This window comes from Zea mays, chromosome 2, assembly GCF_902167145.1.
Source record: "Zea mays cultivar B73 chromosome 2, Zm-B73-REFERENCE-NAM-5.0, whole genome shotgun sequence".
NCBI lineage: Eukaryota > Viridiplantae > Streptophyta > Magnoliopsida > Poales > Poaceae > Zea > Zea mays.
In genome coordinates, this window is record NC_050097.1 from 185003550 (window position 1) to 185024882 (window position 21333).

Consider the following 21333-nt stretch of genomic DNA (forward strand, 5'->3'; position numbering starts at 1 on the left):
TCCTGGCCTTCGGCGATGGATATGCATCGCTGGAGGATGCCTGAGGGGCTGCGGTGGTAGAGCTTCTTCCCGTCGCCCAGCAAGACGAACGACTTGGCGCGCCGCGCCAACCGCCGAGCTTTGGCTCGGTCAAGGGGTAGCTCTCCTCGGTGGAGATATTGCAGGTACAGGGTCTACCAGTTTCGATTAGGCGCGACCCCGCTCCGCTCTGCCTTGACGCGCAGTGCCTCACCCTCGGGGGCCGAGGGTGCCTCGGGCTGGGCCGAGGCCTTCTCGGGCTCGGGCGTGTCGTCGGGAGGAGACGTCCGGGGGAACCGTTGTTCGCCCCGAGGCTATCTTAGCTAGCTCGTCCGCAGTCTCGTTGTATCATCGGGCGATGTGGTTGAGCTCGAGCCCGTAGAACTTGTCCTCCAGGAGTCGAACCTCATCATAGTAGGCCTCCATCTTCGGGTCGCGGCAGTGGGAGTTCTTCATGACTTGGTCAATGACGAGCTGCGAGTCACCGCGAGCGTCGAGGCATCGGACCCCTAGCTCGATGGCGATGCGTAACCTGTTGACCAGAGCCTCGTACTCGGCCACATTGTTGGACGCCGGGAAGTGGAGGCGTAGCACGTAGCGTAGGTGCTTCCCGAGGGGCGAGATGAAGAGCAGGCCCGCGCCTGCCCCTGTCTTCATCAACGACCCGTCGAAAAACATGGTCCAGAGTTCCGGTTGGATCAGAGCCGTTGGGAGCTGGGTGTCGACCCATTCAGCCACAAAGTCCGCCAAGACTTGGGACTTGATGGCCTTCCGAGGGGCGAACGAGATTGTCTCGCCCATGCTTTCCACCGCCCACTTTGCAATCCTACCCGAGGCCTCTCGGCACTGGATGATCTCCCCCAGGGGGAAGGATGACACCACAGTCACCGGATGAGACTCGAAGTAGTGTCACAACTTCCGCCGCGTCAGGATCACCACGTACAACAGCTTCTGAATTTGTGGGTAGCGGATCTTGGTCTCGGATAGTACCTCACTGATGAAGTAGACCGGCCCCTGGACGGGCAATGCATGCCCCTCTTCTCGTCTCTCAACCACGATCGCGGCGCTGACCACCTGAGTGGTAGCGGCGACGTAGATCAAGAGGGCTTCTCCGGCAGCGGGGGGCACCAAGATGGGCACGTTCGTGAGGAGCGCCTTCAGGTTCCCGAGGGCTTCCTCGGCCTCGGGGGTCCAAGTGAAGCACTCGGCCTTCCTCAAGACGTACAGGGGTAGGCCTCTTTCGCCGAGGCGCGAGATGAAGCGGCTCAGAGACGCAAGGCATCCCATGACCCTCTGTACGCCTTTCAAGTCCTTGATGGGCCCCATGTTGGTGACGGCCGCGATTTTCTCCGGGTTGGCCTCGATGCCCCGCTCGGAGATGATGAACCCCAAGAGCATGCCTCGGGGGACTCCAAAGACGCACTTCTCGGGATTGAGTTTTACGCCTTTCGCCTTGAGACACCGGAATGTCGTTTCAAGGTCGAAAAGGAGGTCGGAGGCTTTCCTCGTCTTGACTATGATGTCATCGATGTAAGCCTTGACCATTCGACCGATGTGTTCGCCGAACACGTGGTTCATGCACCTTTGGTATGTCGCACCCGCATCCTCAAACCAAACGGCATGGTAACATAGCAGTACATGCCAAAAGGTGTGATGAAAGAAGACGCGAGCTGGTCGGACTCTTTCATCCTGATTTGGTGATACCCTGAGTAGGCATCGAGGAAAGACAGGGTTTCGCACCCAGCAGTGGAATCCACGATTTGATCGATGCGAGGCAGAGGGTAGGGAACTTTCGGACATGGTTTGTTCAGACCAGTGTAGTCTACACACATCCTCCATTTCCCTCCTTTCTTTCTCACAAGCACAGGGTTGGCAAGCCATTCGGGATGGAATACCTCTTTGATGAACCCTGCAGCCATCAGCTTGTGGATCTCCTCGCCTATGGCTTTGTGCCTTTTTTCATCGAATCGGCGCAGAGGCTGCTTCACGGGTCGGGCTCTAGCTCGGATATCCAGCGAGTGCTCGGCGACATCCCTCGGTATGTCGGGCATGTCCGAGGGACTCCACGCGAAAACATCGGTGTTTGCGCGAAGAAAGTCGACGAGCACTGCTTCCTATTTGGGGTCGAGCTCGGAGCCGATCCGGATCTGCTTGGAGGTGTCGTTGCTGGGGTTGAGAGGGACGGACTTAACTGTCTCCGCTGGCTCAAAGTTGCCGGCATGGCGTTTCACGTCTGGCGCCTCCTTGGAGAGGCTCTCTAGGTCGACGATGAGGGCCTCGGATTCGGCGAGGGCCTCGACGTACTCCACGCACTCCACGTCGCATTCGTACGCGTGTCGGTACGTGGGGCCGACGATGATGACACCGTTGGTGCCCGACATCTTGAGCTTGGGGTAGGTGTAGTTGGGGACGGCCATGAACTTGGCGTAGCATGGCCTCCCCAGCACTGCGTGGTAGGTTCCTCGGAACCCGACCACCTCGAACGTGAGGGTTTCCCTTCGGAAGTTGGAGGGATTCCCGAAGCAGACAGGCAGATCGAGTTGTCCGAGGGGCTGGATGCGCTTCCCGGGAATGATCCCATGAAAAGGCGTCGCGCCTGCCCGGACCGAGGACAGATCGATCCGCAGGAGCCCAAGGGTCTCAGCGTAGATGATGTTGAGGCTGCTGCCTCCGTCCATGAGGACCTTGGTGAGCCTGACGTTGCCGATGACGGGGTCGACAACGAGCGGATATTTCCCCGGGCTCGGCACGCGGTCGGGGTGGTCGCCCTGGTCGAAGGTGATGGGCTTGTCGGACCAGTCTAGGTAGACTGGCGCCGCCACCTTTACCGAGCAGACCTCCCAACGCTCTTGCTTGCGGTGCCGAGCCGAGGCGTTCGCCACTTGCCCACCGTAGATCATGAAGCAGTCGTGGACCTCGGGGAACTCCTCTGCCTTGTGATCCTCCCTCTTGTCGTTGTTGTGGGCCCTGCCACCTTTCGCAGGTGGCCCGGCCTTGTGAAAGTGGCGCCGAAGCATGGCGCACTCTTCAAGGGTGTGCTTGACGGGCCCCTGATGATAGGGGCACGTCTCCTTGAGCATCTTGTCGAAGAGATTGGCGCCTCCGGGAGGTTTCCGAGGGTTCTTGTACTCAGCGGCGGCGACAAGGTCCGCGTCGGCGGCGTCGCGTTTCGCTCGCGACTTCTTCTTGCCCTTCTTCTTGGTGCCGCGCTGAGTGGACGCCTCGGGGACATCTTCTGGCTGGCGGCCCTGGGGCTGCTTGTCCTTCCGGAAGATGGCCTCAACTGCCTCCTGGCCAGAGGCGAACTTGGTGGCGATGTCCATCAGCTCGCTCGCCCTGGTGGGGGTCTTGCGACCCAGCTTGCTCACCAGGTCGCGGCAGGTGGTGCCGGCGAGGAACGCGCCGATGACATCCGAGTCGGTGACGTTGGGCAGCTCGGTGTGCTGCTTCGAGAATCGCCGGATGTAGTCCTGGAGAGACTCTCCCGGCTGCTGGCGGCAGCTTCGGAGATCCCAGGAGTTCCCAGGGCGCACGTACGTGCCCTGGAAGTTGCCGGCGAAGGCTTGGACCAGGTCGTCCCAATTGGAGATCTGCCTCGGAGGCAGGTGCTCCAACCAGGCTCGAGCGGTGTCGGAGAGGAACAGGGGGAGGTTGCGGATGATGAGGTTGTCATCGTCCGTTCCACCCAGGTGGCAGGCCAGCCGGTAGTCCGCGAGCCACAGTTCCGACCTTGTCTCCCCCGAGTACTTTGTGATAGTAGTCAGGGTTCGGAACCGGGTCGGGAACGGCGCCCGTCGTATGGCCCGGCTGAAAGCCTGCGGACCAGGTGGTTCGCGCGAGGGACTCCGATCCTCCCCGCTGTCGTAGCGTCCCCCACGCCTGGGGTGGTAGCCTCGGCGCACCCTCTCATCGAGGTGGGTTCGGCGGTTGCGGTGAGGGTGCTCGTTGCCGAGGCGACCCAGGGCCGTAGGCGCTGTGTTGTGCGTGCGCCCGGTGTGGACCGAGGCTTCCCGCATGAATCGGGAAGTCGTGGCGCGATGCTCCGAGGGGTACCCCTGCCTTCGGGAGGCAGAGCTTTCGGCCCGTCGGACCGCGGCATCCTCCAGGAGATTCTTGAGCTCTCCCTGGATACGCCGCCCTTCGGTGGTTGATGGCTCCAGCATCGCGCGGAGAAGTATTGCCGCTGCAGCCAGGTTCTGGCCGACCCCACTGGAAAGCCGGTGGCGGCCTTGCCCTGACATCGTCGGCGATGCGGTGCTGGATGCCCTGGGGTAGATGACGCGCTTCTCCGGCCGGAGCTTGGCCTGCCCATTCCTGCCCGATGTCCCGACGGTACGGCTCAAGTGTTCCTGCTCCCTCGTCGAGCCTGGCCTGCATCTCGTGGATTTGCTCGAGCTGTGTGTCCTGACCCCCCGCAGGGACTGGGACCACAGCTAGCTCCCGAAGGATGTCAACGCGAGGCGCAGGCCTAGGGGGATCGCCGTTTTCCGGTATACCAAGATGGTTGCCTTCGCCGGAACCCCCTAGATCGACGTGGAAACATTCACGACTTGGGTCGCAGTCCTCGTCGCCGAGGCTGCGGCTACCGTCGGAACAGTCGGAAAGGCAGTAGTCGCATGCGGTCATGAAGTCCCGCATGGCACTGGGGTTACCAAGTCCGGAGAAATCCCAACAAAAGTCGAGCTCGTCATCTTCCTCGGAACCCGAGGGCCCATTGGTCGAGACGGCTGTCAGCCGGTCCCAGGGTGACCGCATACCGTACCCCGGAGGGTTTGGACACGCCTCTATGAAAGCGTCGACCGAAGCGAAGTCGCTTGGTGGGTCGAGGCTGAATCCAAAAGGCACGAGAAGGGAATCGGTCGGTACCTCTTGGTCGACGGGCGGTGACGAAGTCTCGTCAGGGGCAGACTGCACCGTTGTCTCAGGTACAAGGGTGACGCCCAGCAAGTCCTTTGCGAGCGTGCTGGCGTCGTCCGTCCGCATGGAGTAGGCGTGTTGCAGGGAAACGGCGCTCGTCTTCGTCTCAGACGCGAGGTCGATGCCCGACGTGTCCCCTGTTGGGGCACCAGCGCCATCGACTCGCTCGACAGCCGACGAGATGCCGCCTCCTGCTTGGCCTTGGTTGCCCCGCCTCCTCCTCCGTCGGCGGGGGAGGCGACGAGATAAACCCGAATGTTGTTCTTCCGCCACGTGGGGAAGACGTCTTCGATTCCGCCGCCGGCGGGCGGGTTGTCGGCCGCCATTGTCGCTGTCGCGCGGCGGGGGAAGGAGTATCATGTCGTAGCTGCCGTCGAGGGACATGAACTCAAGACTCCCAAAACGGAGCACCGTCCCGGGATGAAAAGGTTGCTGGAGACTACCCATCTGGAGCTTGACAAGAAGCTGTTCGTCAACACGCAGCAGGCCCCTACCTGGCGCGCCAACTGTCGGCGTTTCGACCCCGGGGGGTCGCTGGACCGACGAGTAAATTATCGCCGCGTGCTCCAGCCCAGATGGGTCGGCGCGAGACGGAGCGCGAAGGGGGGAAAACCAGAGGGAGACAGGCGTAAAGGGGAAACCCGCGGCCTTCGTGTTTGTCCCGCGCCCAGGTCGGGTGCGCTTGCAGTAGGGGGTTACAAGCGTCCGCGTGGGAGAGAGCGAGAGGCTTATGCGCGCCGTCCCGTTCCCCAGCGCGGCCAACCCTCTCGTACGAGTGCCCTGGGCCTTCCTTTTATAGGCGTAAGGAGAGGGCCCAGGTGTACAATGGGAGGTGTAGCAGTGTGCTAACGTGTCTAGCAGAGAGGAGCTAGCGCCCTAAGTACATGTCGTCGTGGCAGCCGGAGAGGTTTTGGCACCCTGTTCATGAGATGTCGTGGCCGTCGGAGGAGCGCTGGAGCCTGGCGGAAGGACAGCTGTCGGGGCTGTCGAGTCCTTGCTGACGTCTCCTTGCTTCCGTAAGGGGCCGAGAGCCGCCGTCGTCATGGAGCACGCGGGGCGCCATCATTACTTGTTTACCGGGGCGAGCTAGATGGGACACCGGTCTTGTTCCCCGTAGCCTGAGCTAGCTAGGGGTAGGGTAATGATGGCTCCCCCTGTGACGTGGTCGGTCCGAGCCCTGGGTCGGGCGAGGCGGAGGCTCCTCCGAGGTCGAGGTCGAGTCTGTCTTCCGTGGTCGAGGTCAAGTCTGAGCCCCGGGTCGGGCGAGGCGGAGACCGTCGTCTTTCAGGGCCGAGGCCGAGTCCGAGCCCTGGATCGGGCGAGGCGGAGTTCGTCGTCTTCCGGGGCCGAGCCCGAGTCCGAGCCCTAGGGTCGGGCGAGGCATAGCTTCCTATGGCGCCCGAGGCCGGACTTGGCCGCTGTCAGCCTCACTCTGTCGAGTGGCACAGCAGTCGGAGCGACGCGGGCGGCGCTGTCTTCTTGTCAGGCTGGTCAGTGGAGCGGCGAAGTGACTGCGGTCACTTCGGCTCAGTCGACTGAAGGGCGTGCGTCAGGATAAGGTGTCAGGCCACCTTTGCATTAAATGCTCCTGCGATACGGTCGGTTGGCGTGGCGATCTGGTCAAGGTTGCTTCTCGGCGAAGACTGGGCCTCGGGCGAGCCGAAGGTGTGTCCGTTGCTTGAGGAGGCCCTCGGGCGAGACGTGAATCCTCCGGGGTCGGTTGCCCTTGCCCGAGGCTGGGCTCGGGCGAGGCGAGATCGTGTCCCTTGAGTGGACCGAGCCTTGACTTAATCGCATCCATCAGGCCTTTGCAGCTTTGTGCTGATGGGGGTTACCAGCTGAGATTAGGAGTCTTGGGGGTACCCCTAATTATGGTCCCCGACAGTATATATCATAAAATGGTCATTACGAGTCTAGCTGCATGGCTGTTGCAGCGATCCTAAATTTATGGAGGAAATAAAGCATTTAAAACAGAAACCGCCACACACATCTTTCCTAAATTTACGCGCATACAAGGGAACATGTTTGACTACTAGAGTTGCCATGTGCATGCGGCTGCCATGTTTTCCTAAATTTCCTAAATTTTTGGATCTGTATAACCGCGTGCATGTGGCTGCCATGTTTTTCGGATCTGCCATAAAAATAGGATCGTAATAACAACCTACTAGAGTTGTCAACCTCTCACATTGGCTCGGTATTTACGCTTATAATTGAAGGATTTTATGCTCAAAGCTTAAGGTTATTACGCTCCAACCCGGAGATGCGTCCACCAGTGAACAACATACCAAATTTTTTACGCAGTGTAACGAATTGCATAAATAGCTACACCATGTAGTATAATTTGTACCAATATATATCATAAACTAGATCTAATTTGTTTAGCTGCATGGTTGTTGGAGGGATCCTATATTTATGAAGGAAATAAAACATTAAATACGATTTTTTGTTTCTATGCGTGCAATTCATTTCCTTTCATTGCACATTATTTTCATCATAAATTCGTGTGCATGCAGCTGGTAACAGATTTCTACGTAGTATACCGAATTACATAATTATCTATACAGGGTAGCATATTTAGTAGCAGTATATATAATAAAATGGTCCTTACGAGTCTAGTTGCATGGCTGTTGCAGCGATCCTAAATTTATGGAGGAAATAAGGCATTTAAAAATAGAAACCGCCACACATATCTTTCCTAAATTTATGCGCATGCAAGGGGACGTGTTTGACTCATGCATGCATTCCTTTTTTGCGCGCACAGACGTGGGCGCGGGTGGTGCAACCGATAGCCTGGTCCAGCCGGTGTGCTGGGTTGAACCAGGTTGCAGGGATGAATCGACCTGGGCTTCCTTTAACTATTGGAAGCCCAGGGCTATATATATATATGCACTAAAATGCACCCATGTGTATTTTAGTTTGTGGATGCACAGACCCCAAGACTCCCTGTCCGACCAGAGTTTTTTAAACTTCAGTCTGCAAATAATTAATAGCAACTGCTGGTGTGGTGTGGATGCAACTGCTGAGTTGCTCTGATGTGATTGCAAGTATTGAATAACTCTGGGAAATTTTGTTAAAATATGATTGCAACTGCTGGTCTGGTGTAATTGCAACTGTTGGTCTGGTGTGATTGCAACTTCTATATAACTATGTCCAAAAATCTATTAAACAAACAATGATGGCAACTGCTGTCTGGTGTAATTGCAACTGCTAGTCTGGTGTGATTGCAACTTCTATATAACTATGTCCAAAAATCTGTTAAACAAACAATGATTGCAACTGCTGTCTGGTGTAATTGCAATTGCTGTCTTGTGTAATTGCAACTGCTGTCTGGTGTGATTATAACTTCTATATAACTATGTCCAAAAATCTGTTAAACAAAACAATGATCGCAATTGCTGGTCTTGGTGCAAATTGAAGTTGTCAGGGCCTGCGCGTCGGTTCGGCCTAGGTGGGACGGTTGGCTCGGACCAGGTGCTCCTGGCGCATAGGTTCGGCCCGGGTGCATTCTCTATATTGAATGCACCCATGTGTAATATATAAATATAGTATATATATACTACTCTTAAGAAGATACCGTAGGCGTCCACAGTGGCGTGGCGCATGGTTCTGCCTGCCCCTGCCTCCGACATCCTCCCCTTGCCCCGCTCTTGGCCGCGCAATTCCAGGTACCCTCCATCGCCGCCCCACCATCATCGCACTATCAATCGCCGCCCGCCATCATCGGCCCGCGCAACCACCCTGTGCGTCGATGCGTGCCCCCGCCCCGTCCCTGTCCCTGCGATGCCCGCGGCCAGGGGGGTCCACAGCCTTCACCGTGCCACCGCCGAACCACACCTTCGCTCGCGGTGCCTCTGCCCCCGCTCTCGTCCGCCGCCACGGGCGCCGCATCATCCCCGCCCCTCCCTCGCCCATCCCCTCCGGTCATCCCGCCACCCCCCGTGTCGCACACATCCCGCATCCACTCTCCTGTCCCTTCCCCTCCAGCGATTCCGCCTCCCACCCGTGCTGCACACACCTCGCCGTCCTCACTCACTTCAGTCCATCCCACCTCCCCCCGCGGTTGTGTGCTGCCCAACCCATCTCCGCTCCTCGACAAGACCAATGGCGGCTGCTGCGTCCTCCGCTCTGCACGTCATTGGCGTCGTCGCATCTGCCATGCCCAGATCCGTCGCCCCCGGTACCTGTACTTCCCCCCGCAAGCTAATCTCCTTACCCTGTCGCCTCCGCCGCACCGTGCCAACCCGCGGGTGACTGGCCTGACCGATCTGCGTCGCTCGTGCAGCGGTGGCGAGGAGGAGGAGCGTGCGCATGGATCCCCAGCATGTCGCGCGATACCCGTCCCCAGCCCACACCCCCACCCGGCTCCCTAGACGCACGCACGCAGACGGCGGTGGTGCCCATGGCTTCGTGGTTGTTGCTCCCCTTCTCCTTCTTCTCGTGGCCTGCCCCGCCCCCATCCGGCTACTCCTCTTGCCACAGCAGCGGTAGCGATGGTGGCAGAGACAACGACTATTGGAGGCCGACAGTCGTCGCAGCCTTCGCGGGCGCGCAAGTCGGCCACGCTCTCCGTCGCCGCTTCGCCGACCTCCTTCCGCTCACCGGTACCATGCCTCGCCTCACCTTCCATTTGGTTGTAACTTGGGATGCGTACCATGATAGCGTTTACTTAGTCTGTTCCCAACCAAACAGGCTTCAGACTGTTGTTGACTGAGCTCTCACACTCATTGTTGATTGGATGGAGAATTTTGTGTGTGTATGTGCTCGATCAAATACTTAATGTCAAGTGAACCTTGCTACTCTAGGAGGTGCAACATCTTGATGCCTTGACGAAAATGGGTAGCTTTTGGTTTGAAGGATCAGAATCGTTTGCAACATTCCACATTCTTGCTACGATAGGGAATGTGTTCTCTGCACCTTATGTTTGCAGATCTGCTCTGTTCAGTGGGAATGGGTCAGGGGGTAGATACATCAGTAACGAGAAGTTGTTGTACAAAAAGCCTCGTGGAATCAATTCCATGAAGAGGCTCTAGACTAATGTCCTTCTTGCTCTTAATGTCCTGTAAGTCAGTGGACAATTTGAGTTTATGTGATAGTAGCTCCAATCCTATGGTACATTTATTGTTTAACACCCTTCCTTTTGCTCTCAATGAAGCGCTTATGTCGCTCAGGTAGCATCACAAGTAAAGCTTCTTATGTGGGGAGCCAAGGTTTGTGTCTTGGTTGGAATTTCTATTTCAGTTATGCGCTGTTAATTTCGTTAATCTAATACAGTTATGACCATCATTTGCAATGAAAGATCAACAGTCTGATTGATAGAGGACAGTTTTGGCGTTTGGCAACATCATCTCTACTTCATGCAAATCTCACCCACCTTGCAGTATGTTTTTATGTTAGAATTGGGTTTTATATTTCATAGAAAAATATCAGCTAACTTCCAACCTGTTGGATGTTGTCATAATGATGCAATTCAATTGTTTCTCTTTGAACTCTATTGGGCCCATGTTTGAAATGTTAAGTGGTCCTAGAAGATATCTAGCTGTTTATTTTAGTTCGGCGCGGCAGGTGTTTGTTCTTAACCTCTTGGATTGGATGGTAGTGCCCTGATCTTAAGTTATCATTCTTTTTAAGCTGTAAATTCTTGTGTAAATAAAACAGGCTAAATTTTCTCCAGATGATGTAATTCTCTAATGTTTAATCTTTTAAGCATTTCTACTGTATGACATCTATTTTACATGTTTATCTCAGGCTGCTGCATACTATTTCCATGGTTTGATTCTTGACGAGGGAAATACTTCTCTCGCACGGGTACGCAGAGCGGAGGACCCGTGCTCCGCGGTGGTCAAATGGCTGCTTCATCGTGGGGGAATTGCTCCAACTCCGATCTCCATCGTCCTCACTCCATTGGCTACTCCGCCGCCCGACATTGTCCACGTCAGAGTCTATGTTCGGCGTCTCCACTTCCACCTCCTGATCCGCTACGCGTTTCACCTCGGCAGATGTCAAAGTAGGCGTCTCGCCGCGGGAGACAGGCCTCCTCACGCTCTGCGGGTCCGTTAGCCGCACTGGTGCCTCTACGGTCTCCTCCTGCTCGCGCTCGTGGTACGCACCACCCGCTCGCGGTAGTACTGCGTCTGTGCCCATTGCATCGACCATGTTGTTTCCTTACTAGGTGAGTGCCTATAGAATATATTTGTGCTCCATTATATTTGCATACAGAATGTATTGTTGCCTTATAAAAACATGGATTGCACCAGAGTTTGTAGCTGAAATTCTTAATCTTCTGTATGCATTAGGAATAAAACAGAAATGTAATTAAATGTATAGAATTTTTCTTTACAGGAACTGGTATAATTAGGTGAAGTGTGAATTTGTACCATAATTTTATACACATTTTAGATATACTCCCTCGGGTCAAAAACTCTTGCCAAATTTGAGTTTGCAGATTCTTTGGAGTACAATTTCCAACGCCTGGAGTTGTTCAAGCATTCAAGCTGCCTGGCCGGCAGTCCCCATGCCAGGCATCAACGAGGCACCATGCACATTTTTGCCAATAGTGTCTAGAGTTCCATTTTTTTACTGTTATTAGCTGCTATTTTGACTATCTTCTGTACGCACTTTTCCCATTTCCCCTAATGTCGACTGCCACTAGAGTGCTGAATATGTTGTCGATGATCCTTGGGTTTAATAAGATCATCTTTAAGCTTCTCCATAAAGCAGCACCTCTGAAAAAACTGAACTAATAAATTAAGTTGTGTCGTATGATCCGATATAGTGCCTTTATTTATCTTATATTACTATTTATTTGTGTAGGAAACCCCAAGCGTTTCAAAGTTAGAATTTCACAGCTTGCAGCGAATTTGGGTTCTTTTTAATTTGTTGCTTTAGTATTGAATTAACGTATGATCATTGTGGTTTATGGTTCGCATTGGAATTTATGTGTTGTTCGTGCTTGATGAATTTTCTCCAAAAGAATAAGGGAGACAATGAGAGGTGTGTAATATGAACTCTACCTAATGCCTTGTTGCTCTACAAAATGTCCCATATGTATTCTTCTGTACTCTAATCTTGTTTGTTGTTGTTGGTCATCCTTATACTTTCCCCCACTATTGCAAGGCGATGTTGAAGCTGTCGATCCCGGGAATAAAGCTGCTGCGGAACCGGTGGGAGATGTAGCTGCGCCATCGTCAAGGCTGGCTAGGAGGCTACTACATGGATCATGGTGCCCTCCTCGGTGTCAAGGGATATGCTTGGATCAGAGTAGGGGTAGGTGAGGGTGAGGATTGTCTAGTTATCGCCTTCAATTTCTTCAATACCATTGATATTTAAGTTGTCTCATCGAGCTTCTTTATATATTATTCCGTAACTTAATCTATTTTCTTGTCCCAAAAATCATCACCACATCCAGTTACCTTATGTTGGGGACCGTAGTTAGGGGTACCCCCAATGCTCCTTAACCTGGCTAGAAAACATCTTCAGAACAAACCGTAAAGACTGATAAGCACGGTTCAAGTCAAGGCCTCGATTACCAAGGGACGCGATCTCGCCTCGCCCGAGCCCGGCCTCGGGCGGGAACAGTAGTCCCGGACAGATTCACGCCTTGCCCGAGGGCCTCCTCAGGCAGTGGGCGCACCCTCGGCTCGCTCGAAGTCCAGCTCAGGCAAGCTTTGTCGTGCAGCGACCTCGCCCAAATCGCCTTACCAACTGACCGTATCGCATGCGCATTTAATGTGGGGATCGCTTGACACCTTATCCTGACACACGCACCTCAGTCGGCAAGGTCGAAGTGACCGCAGTCACTTTGCCCCTTTACTGTTCGTTCTGACAGGAAAACAACACTATTCACCCCGTTTCGACTACTGTGCCAACCACCAGGGTAAAACTAACGATAGTAAGTCACCACCTCCCCCGAGTTTAGCCTCGGGCGCAACAAGGAGCTCTGCCTCGCCCGACCTCAGGCCTCGGCCTCAGGAGAAGGTCTCCACCTCGCCCGACCTCAGGCCTCGGCCTCGGGAGAAGGTCTCTGCCTCGCCCAACCTCAGGCCTCGGCCTCAGCCTCGGCCTCGGGAGGAGTCACATCCTCACCCGACCTTGGCCTCGGCCTCAGGAGAAGTCTTTGCCTCGCCCGACCTCGGGCTTGGACCAACTATGCCACAGGGGATACATCATTACCCTACCCCTAGCTAGCTGCCTCAGGCTACGAAGGAACAAGACCGGTGTCCCATCTAGATCACTCCGGTAACAGGTAATGATGGTTCCCTCCGTGCGCCCATGACGTCGATGGTTCTCAGCTCCCTACGGAAGCAAGGAAACATCAGCAGGATCTATGCCGCACCACCAGCTGCGCTTCTACAAGGCTCAAGCACTTCTACAACGGCCACATTAGCACGTACACAGGGCTCAAGCACTTCTCCGCCGGCCACGTTAGCACATAGCTACACCCCCATTGTACATCTGGACCATCTCCTTGTATCTATAAAAGGGGATGTTCAGGGCCTTCCTAAGTGGGCAAAAGGAGAGGGGCGAGCAGAGGCAGGCAGAGTGGGAGAAATGCAGAGGAGGCTAACTCAGACAGCTCACCTCAGGGCTAGACCCTCTCTCTCTCTCTCCCTCTCTCGTGTGCGCGACGCTTGTAACCCCTACTACGAGCACCTCGGTGCAAGATAATATAAGCCTGATCCTCCCTCTTGTGTTTCATCTTGAATCAACCCATCTGGGCAGGGACACGCAGCGACAAATTCACTAGTCGGTTGAGGGTCCTCGCGGGTCCAAAACACTGACAGTTGGAGCGCCAGGTAGGGGCCTGCTGCGTGTTAACAAATACTTTCCCGTTGAGTTCCAGTTGGGTAGTCTTCAGCAGCCTCTTCAGCCCGGGACGGTGCTCCGCTTCGGGAGTCTCGAGTTCATGTCCCACGATAGTGGCTACGACATGGTACTCCTCCCCTCGCAGCATGACAATAACGACGGTCGTCGGCTCGCCCGGCGGAGGTGAACTTGACGACGACTTCCCCCGTGGCGGAAGAGGAACACTCGGGTTTGCCCCGCCACCCTCCTCGCCGGAGGAGGAGGAGACGGGGCAACCGTGGCCAGGCAGGAGGCGGCACCTCGTCGGCTGTCGGACCAGAGCGAGTCGATGATGCCGGCACCCCTGCGGGGGACATGTCGGGTGTTGTCCTCGCACCTGAGACAACGACGGGTGTCGCTTCCCAGCAACGTGCCAACCCCAAGCGGACTGATGACGCCAACACCCTCGTGAAGGACTTGTTGGGCGTTAGCCTCGTACCTGAGATAACGGTGCATTCCGTCCCCGATGCGACTTCACCACCATCCATCAACCAAGAGGTACCATCCGTTTTCCACCATGTCCCCTTTAGATTCAGCTTCGATCCACCAAGCGACCCCGCTTCGGTGAGCGCTTTCCCAAGGGCATATCCTGACCTTCCAGGGTATCATATGTGGTCAACTTGGGACCGACTGACGACCGTCTCAACCTCCGGACCCGCGGGTTCCAAGGAAGAGGACGACCCCGACTTCGGTTGAGATTTCTTCGGACTCCATGATCCTAGTGCCATGCGAGACTTCATGCTTGCATGTGACCACTGCCTCTCCGGCTGCTCCGACGATGACCACAGCCTTGACGATGAGGGTTATGGACCAAGTCGCGAGTGTTTCCACATCGGTCAGGGGGATCATGATGAAGACAACCACCTCGGCATGCCAGAAGATGACGACGCCCCTGTGCCTGCGTCTCGCGTTGAGATCCCGCGGGAGCTAGATGTGGTCCAAGTCCCTGCGGGGGGTCAGGACACACAGCTCGAGCAACTCCGCGAGATGCAGGCCAAGCTCGACGAAGAAGCGGGGCGGCTTGTGCAGCTCCGACAAAACATCGAGCAGGAGTGGGCAGGCCGAGCACTCACCGGAGGAGCGCGTCATCGGGCCCGAGATGTCCAGCGCCGTATCATCGGCGATGCCAGGGTAGGGCTGCCCCCGGCCTTCAGCGGAGCCAGCCAGAACCTAGCTGCAGCGGCGATGTTACTTCGGACAATGCCGGAGCCATCCACCACTGAGGGGCGACGTATCCAGGGCGAGCTCAAGGGCCTCCTAGAAGACGCCGCTGTCCGACGAGCCGAGAGCTCTGCCTCCCGGAGGTGAGGAGACCCCTCGGAGCATCACGCAGCATCCTCCCGACGCATGTGCGAGGCCTCGGTCCGCACCGAGCGCACACGAGACGGAACGCCTGCAGCCCCGGACCGCCTCGGTAGCGAACAGCACCGCCGCGACCGTCGAGCCCGCCTCGAGGAAAGGGTGCATCGAGGCTACCACCCCAGGCGTGGAGGACGCTACGACAGTGAGGAGGATCAGAGCCCCTCGCCCGAACCACCAGGTCCGCGAGTCTTCAGCCGGGCCATACGACGGGAGCCGTTCCCGGCCCGGTTCTGAGCCCCGACTACCATCACCAAGTACTCAGGGGAGACGAGGCCGGAGTTATGGCTCGCGGATTACCGGCTAACATGCCAGTTGGGAGGAACGGACGACGACAACTTCATCATCCGCAACCTTACCCTTTTCCTCTCTGACGCTGCCCGGGCCTGGCTGGAGCATCTGCCTCCTGCGCAGATCTCCGACTGGGACGACCTAGTCAAGGCCTTCGCTGGAAACTTCCAAGGTACGTATGTGCGCCCTGGGAACTCGTGGGATCTCAGGAGCTGTCGCCAGAAGCTAGGGGAATCCCTACGAGAGTACATCCGACGGTTTTCGAAGCAGCGTACCGAGTTGCCCAACATCACCGACTCGGACGTCATCGGGGCATTCCTCGCCGGCACCACTTGCCGGGACCTAGTGAGCAAACTGGGGCGCAAGACTCCCACCAAGGCGAGCGAATTGATGGACATAGCCACCAAGTTCGCCTCTGGTCAGGAGGCGATCGAAGCCATCTTCCGAAAGGACAAGCAGCCACAGGGAAGACAGAAGGAAGACGCCCCCGAGGCATCCGTCCAGCGTGGCACGAAGAAGAAGACCAGGAAGAAGGCGCAGGCAAAACACGACGTTGTTGACGCGGATCTCGTCGCTGCTGCCGAGCACAGGAATCCTCAGAAGCCTCCTGGAGGGGCCAACATGTTCGACAAGATGCTCAAGGAGTCGTGCCCCTATCACAGGGGTCCCGTCAAGCACACCCTTGAAGAGTGCGACATGCTCCGGCGTTACTTCAACAAGGCCGGACCCTCGACAGAAGGTGGCAAAGACCAAGGCAACAACAAGAAGGGGGGCGACAAGGAAGAGGAGTTCCCGGAGGTCCACAACTGCTTCATGATCTACGGTGGGCAAGTGGCGAATGCCTCGGCTCGGCACCGCAAGCAGGAGCGCCGGGAGGTCTGCTCGGTGAAGGTAGCGGCGCCGGTCTACCTAGACTGGTCCGACAAGCCCATCACCTTCGACCAAGGCGACCACCCCGACAGCGTACTGAGCCCAGGAAGGGACCCGCTCGTCGTCGACCCTGTCATCGGCAATGCTAGGCTCACCAAGGTCCTCATGGACGGAGGCAGCAACCTCAACATCATCTACGCCGAGACCCTAGGGCTCTTGGGGGTCGATCTGTCCACGATCCGGGGCGGTGCAGCACCTTTTCACGGGATCGTCCTTGGTAAGCGCGTCCTGCCCCTTGGGCAACTTGATTTGCCCGTCTGCTTCGGAACTCCCTCCAACTTCCGAAAGGAAACCCTCACTTTCGAGGTGGTTAGGTTCCAAGGGACCTATCATGCGGTGCTGGGAAGACCGTGCTTGTCACACCCGGTTTTAGAAGGCAAACCGAATGCGAACCATGTACGTGCCAGGATCAGTTATTCACGTACACAGCAGTTACATAACATGGACATCATCACATAGTGCTCAAAATAGTATTAAAAGGGAATAATAGTAGATTGCATCATACGTCTGAGACGTCCATATAGTTCTTACAATAAATCAAAGTGCGGAAAAGAAACGTAGATAACTGCGGCCTTCACAGGCAGCCAACTGGGGGTTGCCGCTAACCCACACCTAGAACTCGTCGTAGTCTTGGAACTCCTGGAAGTCTCCTTCCACAGCTTCATCTTCGCCTGAGCAGTGGTTGCAATGCTGACAACCTGGGGATGGGGGGGGGGTTTGGTGTGTAGAGCAAGGGTGAGTACACATCAACATACTCAGCAAGTATCCTGTTTGGCTGTAGTGGACTAGCTTTATGTGGGGATAAGTCAAGCAGTTGCTTTTAGTTGGTCAGATTATTATTTACTAATAGAAAGCCAAGTTTTAGCATTAACCCAAGTTATTAACCCAAACGTACTCCTTTCCAAACGGAAAGAGTACCACTTACCAGCATCATAGTCATAACCAAAACCATCGATCTCATAGCCACCTGTACCATAATGTCTCTGATCAAGTACCACTAATCACTGGAGCTCCCTTGGCCGCTCATAACCGTGAGCATGGCTGATATATCAGTTTTCAAACACTCTACAGAGGTTGTGCACTTTACCCATAAGCCGTGATTCCCTCTTGCCTCAGGCCGATCAAACCCTTAAACACTACCAAGGTGAATAGGCAGGGTTTCACTACGTAGCCTTAACAAAGATTCCCCGGGGCTGTAGCCGCCCGTTAGGTTTCCTAAATGTACCGCACTCCTCCCCAAGGGACGAATCAACCTTGGCAGAGCGAGCCGCATACACCGAGCCCCATTGACGGCACGACGGCGAAGCGAACTACACCCCGGATCCTCTAATTATTCAGCTAAGGGCACCCCATTCCACCCTCATGGTTGCACTGTTTTCCCGGGCGGTCATCCATAGAACAGGTCCTTACGGAGAGGCACTCGAGAAACCGCTCGAGCCCCCTTAAAGACCGCAAGTATAACATCAACATAAGAAAGGGGAAAACAGCGTATCATAGATAATCTCATCATGTTCATTACTTAGAGTTGAGCAATAGCATAAAGCTAAATAATAATAATCCAACCCAAATAGGTAAACAAGGACATGGATAACAAAAAGCTAGTCAATCCTTAGGCATAAGTGTGTAAAGCGGGAGGTGAATTAAAGAATGAATAGGACAGAGATAGGTCAAGGGACACTTGCCTCCACCAACCGACTGCTGCTCAGGGGCTTCTCCTGCGAGTTCCTCGGGCTCTTCAACCGGATCGTTCTCTATGCGAGCGCAAACATACATACATCCACACATTTAATACAAAAGAACAGTACACCATACAATAGAATGCAATAAGTAAACAGACGTTCCACGCGGGTTCGCGAGTACGGTTAAGAGAGAAAGAGGAAAAGACAGTCGAGAAACGATCACGTTACATGATTATAAATTAACCACTCGCTTAATGGAAGGAAATTTAATGTAGACACTATGTTTAGCGTAAAGTAAAGTCATGTTTCATGTCTAATTATTATCAGCAGGTGGAGATAAATAAAAAGATGGTCGCGCGGCGAGACGCGCGACAAAGCTCTCTAAAACAAATTAAGAAGTTAACGACTCATCGCGCGACCGAGCACGCAACGAGACACTTCGCCTTAGTTACGAGGAGACGTTAAGCGTCGCGCGACGAAGTGCACGACGGCATACGTCGACTAAACTGAGTCCAAAGTGGAACGTCGCGTGAATACACACGCGGTGTTACACCTTAAACAACCTGAAACAAAAATGGATCGTCGCGCGACGAAGCGCATGACGCAACACAAGATAGAATCTGAATTTAGACAAATCCGTCGCGCGGCGAAGCGCGCGACGCAACACGCTAATTAATGAATAATCACCGCGAGCGCGGGCGAGCGAAGATACGGTCGGGCGAGGCCGGGACAGGGGAACGGGCGGCCGAGCCGGGGCCGGGGCGGTTGAACCGGCCAGGGGGGCGGTTGAACCGGCCAGGGGCGGCCGAGTCGGCCGGGGACACGCCGGGGGCCGGAGGCCGCGCCGGGGCCGCGCCGGGGAGCAGGGGCCACCGGGGCCACGCCGGGGGCGCGCCGGGGCCGCGCTGCGCGCGAGCAGGGGAGGAGCGGGGGCGGGACAAATTATAGACTCAGGGCGTCCGGAGGTTGCTGACTTGTCAGTCAATTGTCGTGGCATGGACATCTGGAGTTTGGGACAAACCGGAACTCCGGCAACCATCGTGTCACCGCACCGTCGTCTTGTTCGCCGCCAGTAAGGAACAGGAAGGTCATTATTGGCGTTTGTTGTTGTCATTGTATACCGTGTACGTACAGTACCGTACCGTACCGGACACGCTACCTGTCTGTCTAACCTCTCACCTCACCTGAAGGATCTGAATGGGTCTTGTGATCTGGACGGAGGCCACGCGTCGCTGCGGATGCCGTGGGACGACGGGGGAGAACAGCGATGGATGTGGCGGTGTACGAGTACGTACCTGGGAAGGATGGCGATGGTCGGCGTCAATCGAATTCAGGTCACTGGGAGAGCTGGCTGGTGGTTTGGAGGGCCCATGCTCGAGCGCTGTGGGCCTCGTGCAATCAACATGCCCGTAACGCGAGAGCGAAAGCCCATGAGGACCGCTTCGTTGGGCTGGGCTCCGCTCCCGTAATATGGAAGTGCCGAGTGCGTCCCCGATTGGTTTCTTGCTCCTGTGCTCTCCCACCTCCAAGGTCCAGGCTCTCTGATCTCATCTCATCTCATCTCAGGTAGCAAGTAGCAACGTGTACCTTTTGGCCGGGGCCGCGCCGGGCAGGGGCGGGGACGGGCGCCGCCGCGCCGGGCAGGGGCGGGGACGGGCGGGGTCGCGCGCGGGCAGGGGGAGAGGGAGGGCGCGCGCGGGGGGAAGAAGAGGAGGGAGAGGGAGAGAGAGAGGAGAAGGGGAGGGGAGGGGAGCTCACCTCGGGGTCCAAAATCCGGTGATCGCCGTCTCCAAATCCTAGGGCACCACGGGGAGAGAGAGGTGGAAGAGGGAGAGGAGAGGTTGTTTGCGCGGGAGATCCAAATGAGAGAGAGAGAGGGGAGGGGGGCGCATGGGGGGTTTGGGCGCCAGGGGCGCGCAGGCCGGGGCGGGCCGGGCCGGTTGGGCTGGGCTGGACTAGGTTGGGCTGGGCCGGGCCACTTCGCGGATCGAAAACCCACGACGAGCGCGGACCACTAAATGGAATTAAATCGCGAACCGAAATCCGGAACGGAACAAGATGAACACTCATCATCAGACAAAGAAATGCGCTTCGGCATGATGCAACACCCATGACACTTAGGTTTTGGTTTATACATGACACGGACACCTGCCGCTATACTGGTTTGAAATTGGGAAGAAGGAGCAAACAGGGAAAGAGAAAAGAGAGTAACGCCCGAATTTGGTGAGAGAAAAGAAGAAAAAATTCTACCCCCAAATTCAGGGCGTTACAAACCTATCCCCCTTAAAAGAATCTCGCCCTCGAGATTCAGGGTCGGCTAGCAAAAAGCTCAGGGTATTTAGCCATCAGATCATCTTCACGCTCCCAGGTTGCTTCTTCCTCAGAGTGATGATTCCATTTGACTTTGCACATTCTGATGGTCTTCCTTCGGGTGACTCTGTCTGCAACCTCAAGGATTTGCACTGGCTTCTCAACGTAGTTCAAGTCCTCCTGGACTTCAAGACCTTCCACTAGCAACTGCTCTTCTGGCACACGCAAGCACTTCTTCAACTGAGACACATGAAAGACATCATGCACAGCAGACAAATTCTCGGGCAAACTGAGCTGATAGGCCACTTCTCCACGTCTTGCAAGAATCTGATACGGACCAACGTAGCGGGGTGCTAGTTTGCCTTTCACTCCGAACCTTCTGACTCCTCTAATCGGTGACACTTTCAGGTAAACAAAGTCTCCGACTTCAAAACTCAGCTCTCTTCTTCTTGTGTCTGCATAGCTTCGCTGTCTTGATTGCGCTATCTTCAGATTCTCTCGGACCATCTTGATGTTCTCTTCGGCTTCAAGCAAAATGTCTGGCCCAAACACTTGCTTTTCTCCGGGCTGATCCCATTGCAACGGAGTTCTACAACTCCTTCCATAGAGCGCCTGAAATGGTGACATCTTCAAACTGGCCTGGTAACTGTTGTTATAGGAAAACTCCGCATAAGGCAATCTCTTGTCCCATCCGGACTGATCTTGCAACGCACAGGCTCTCAACATGTCTTCAAGAATTTGATTGGTCCTTTCGGTCTGGCCATCTGTCTGCGGATGATAAGCTGAACTGAAATTCAGATGCGTGCCCAAGGCCTCATGCAACTGCTGCCAGAAATGAGAGGTGAACTGTGTTCCTCTGTCTGACACTATCTTCTTTGGCACACCATGAAGACAAACGATCCGAGACATATACAATTCTGCCAATACGGCACTGCTATAGTTGGTCTTGACAGGTATGAAGTGGGCTGACTTGGTCAAGCGGTCCACT

At 55.4% G+C, this 21333-nt stretch overlaps 2 pseudogenes; both read left to right on the plus strand.

Annotated features, from left to right (window-relative positions):
* The first annotated feature begins 8683 nt into the window (after positions 1 to 8683).
* On the plus strand, positions 8684 to 9333 carry LOC103649144 (vegetative cell wall protein gp1-like; annotated as a pseudogene).
* Position 9334: 1 nt separating this feature from the next.
* On the plus strand, positions 9335 to 10539 carry LOC103649145 (RHOMBOID-like protein 10, chloroplastic; annotated as a pseudogene).
* The last annotated feature ends 10794 nt before the right edge of the window (positions 10540 to 21333 follow it).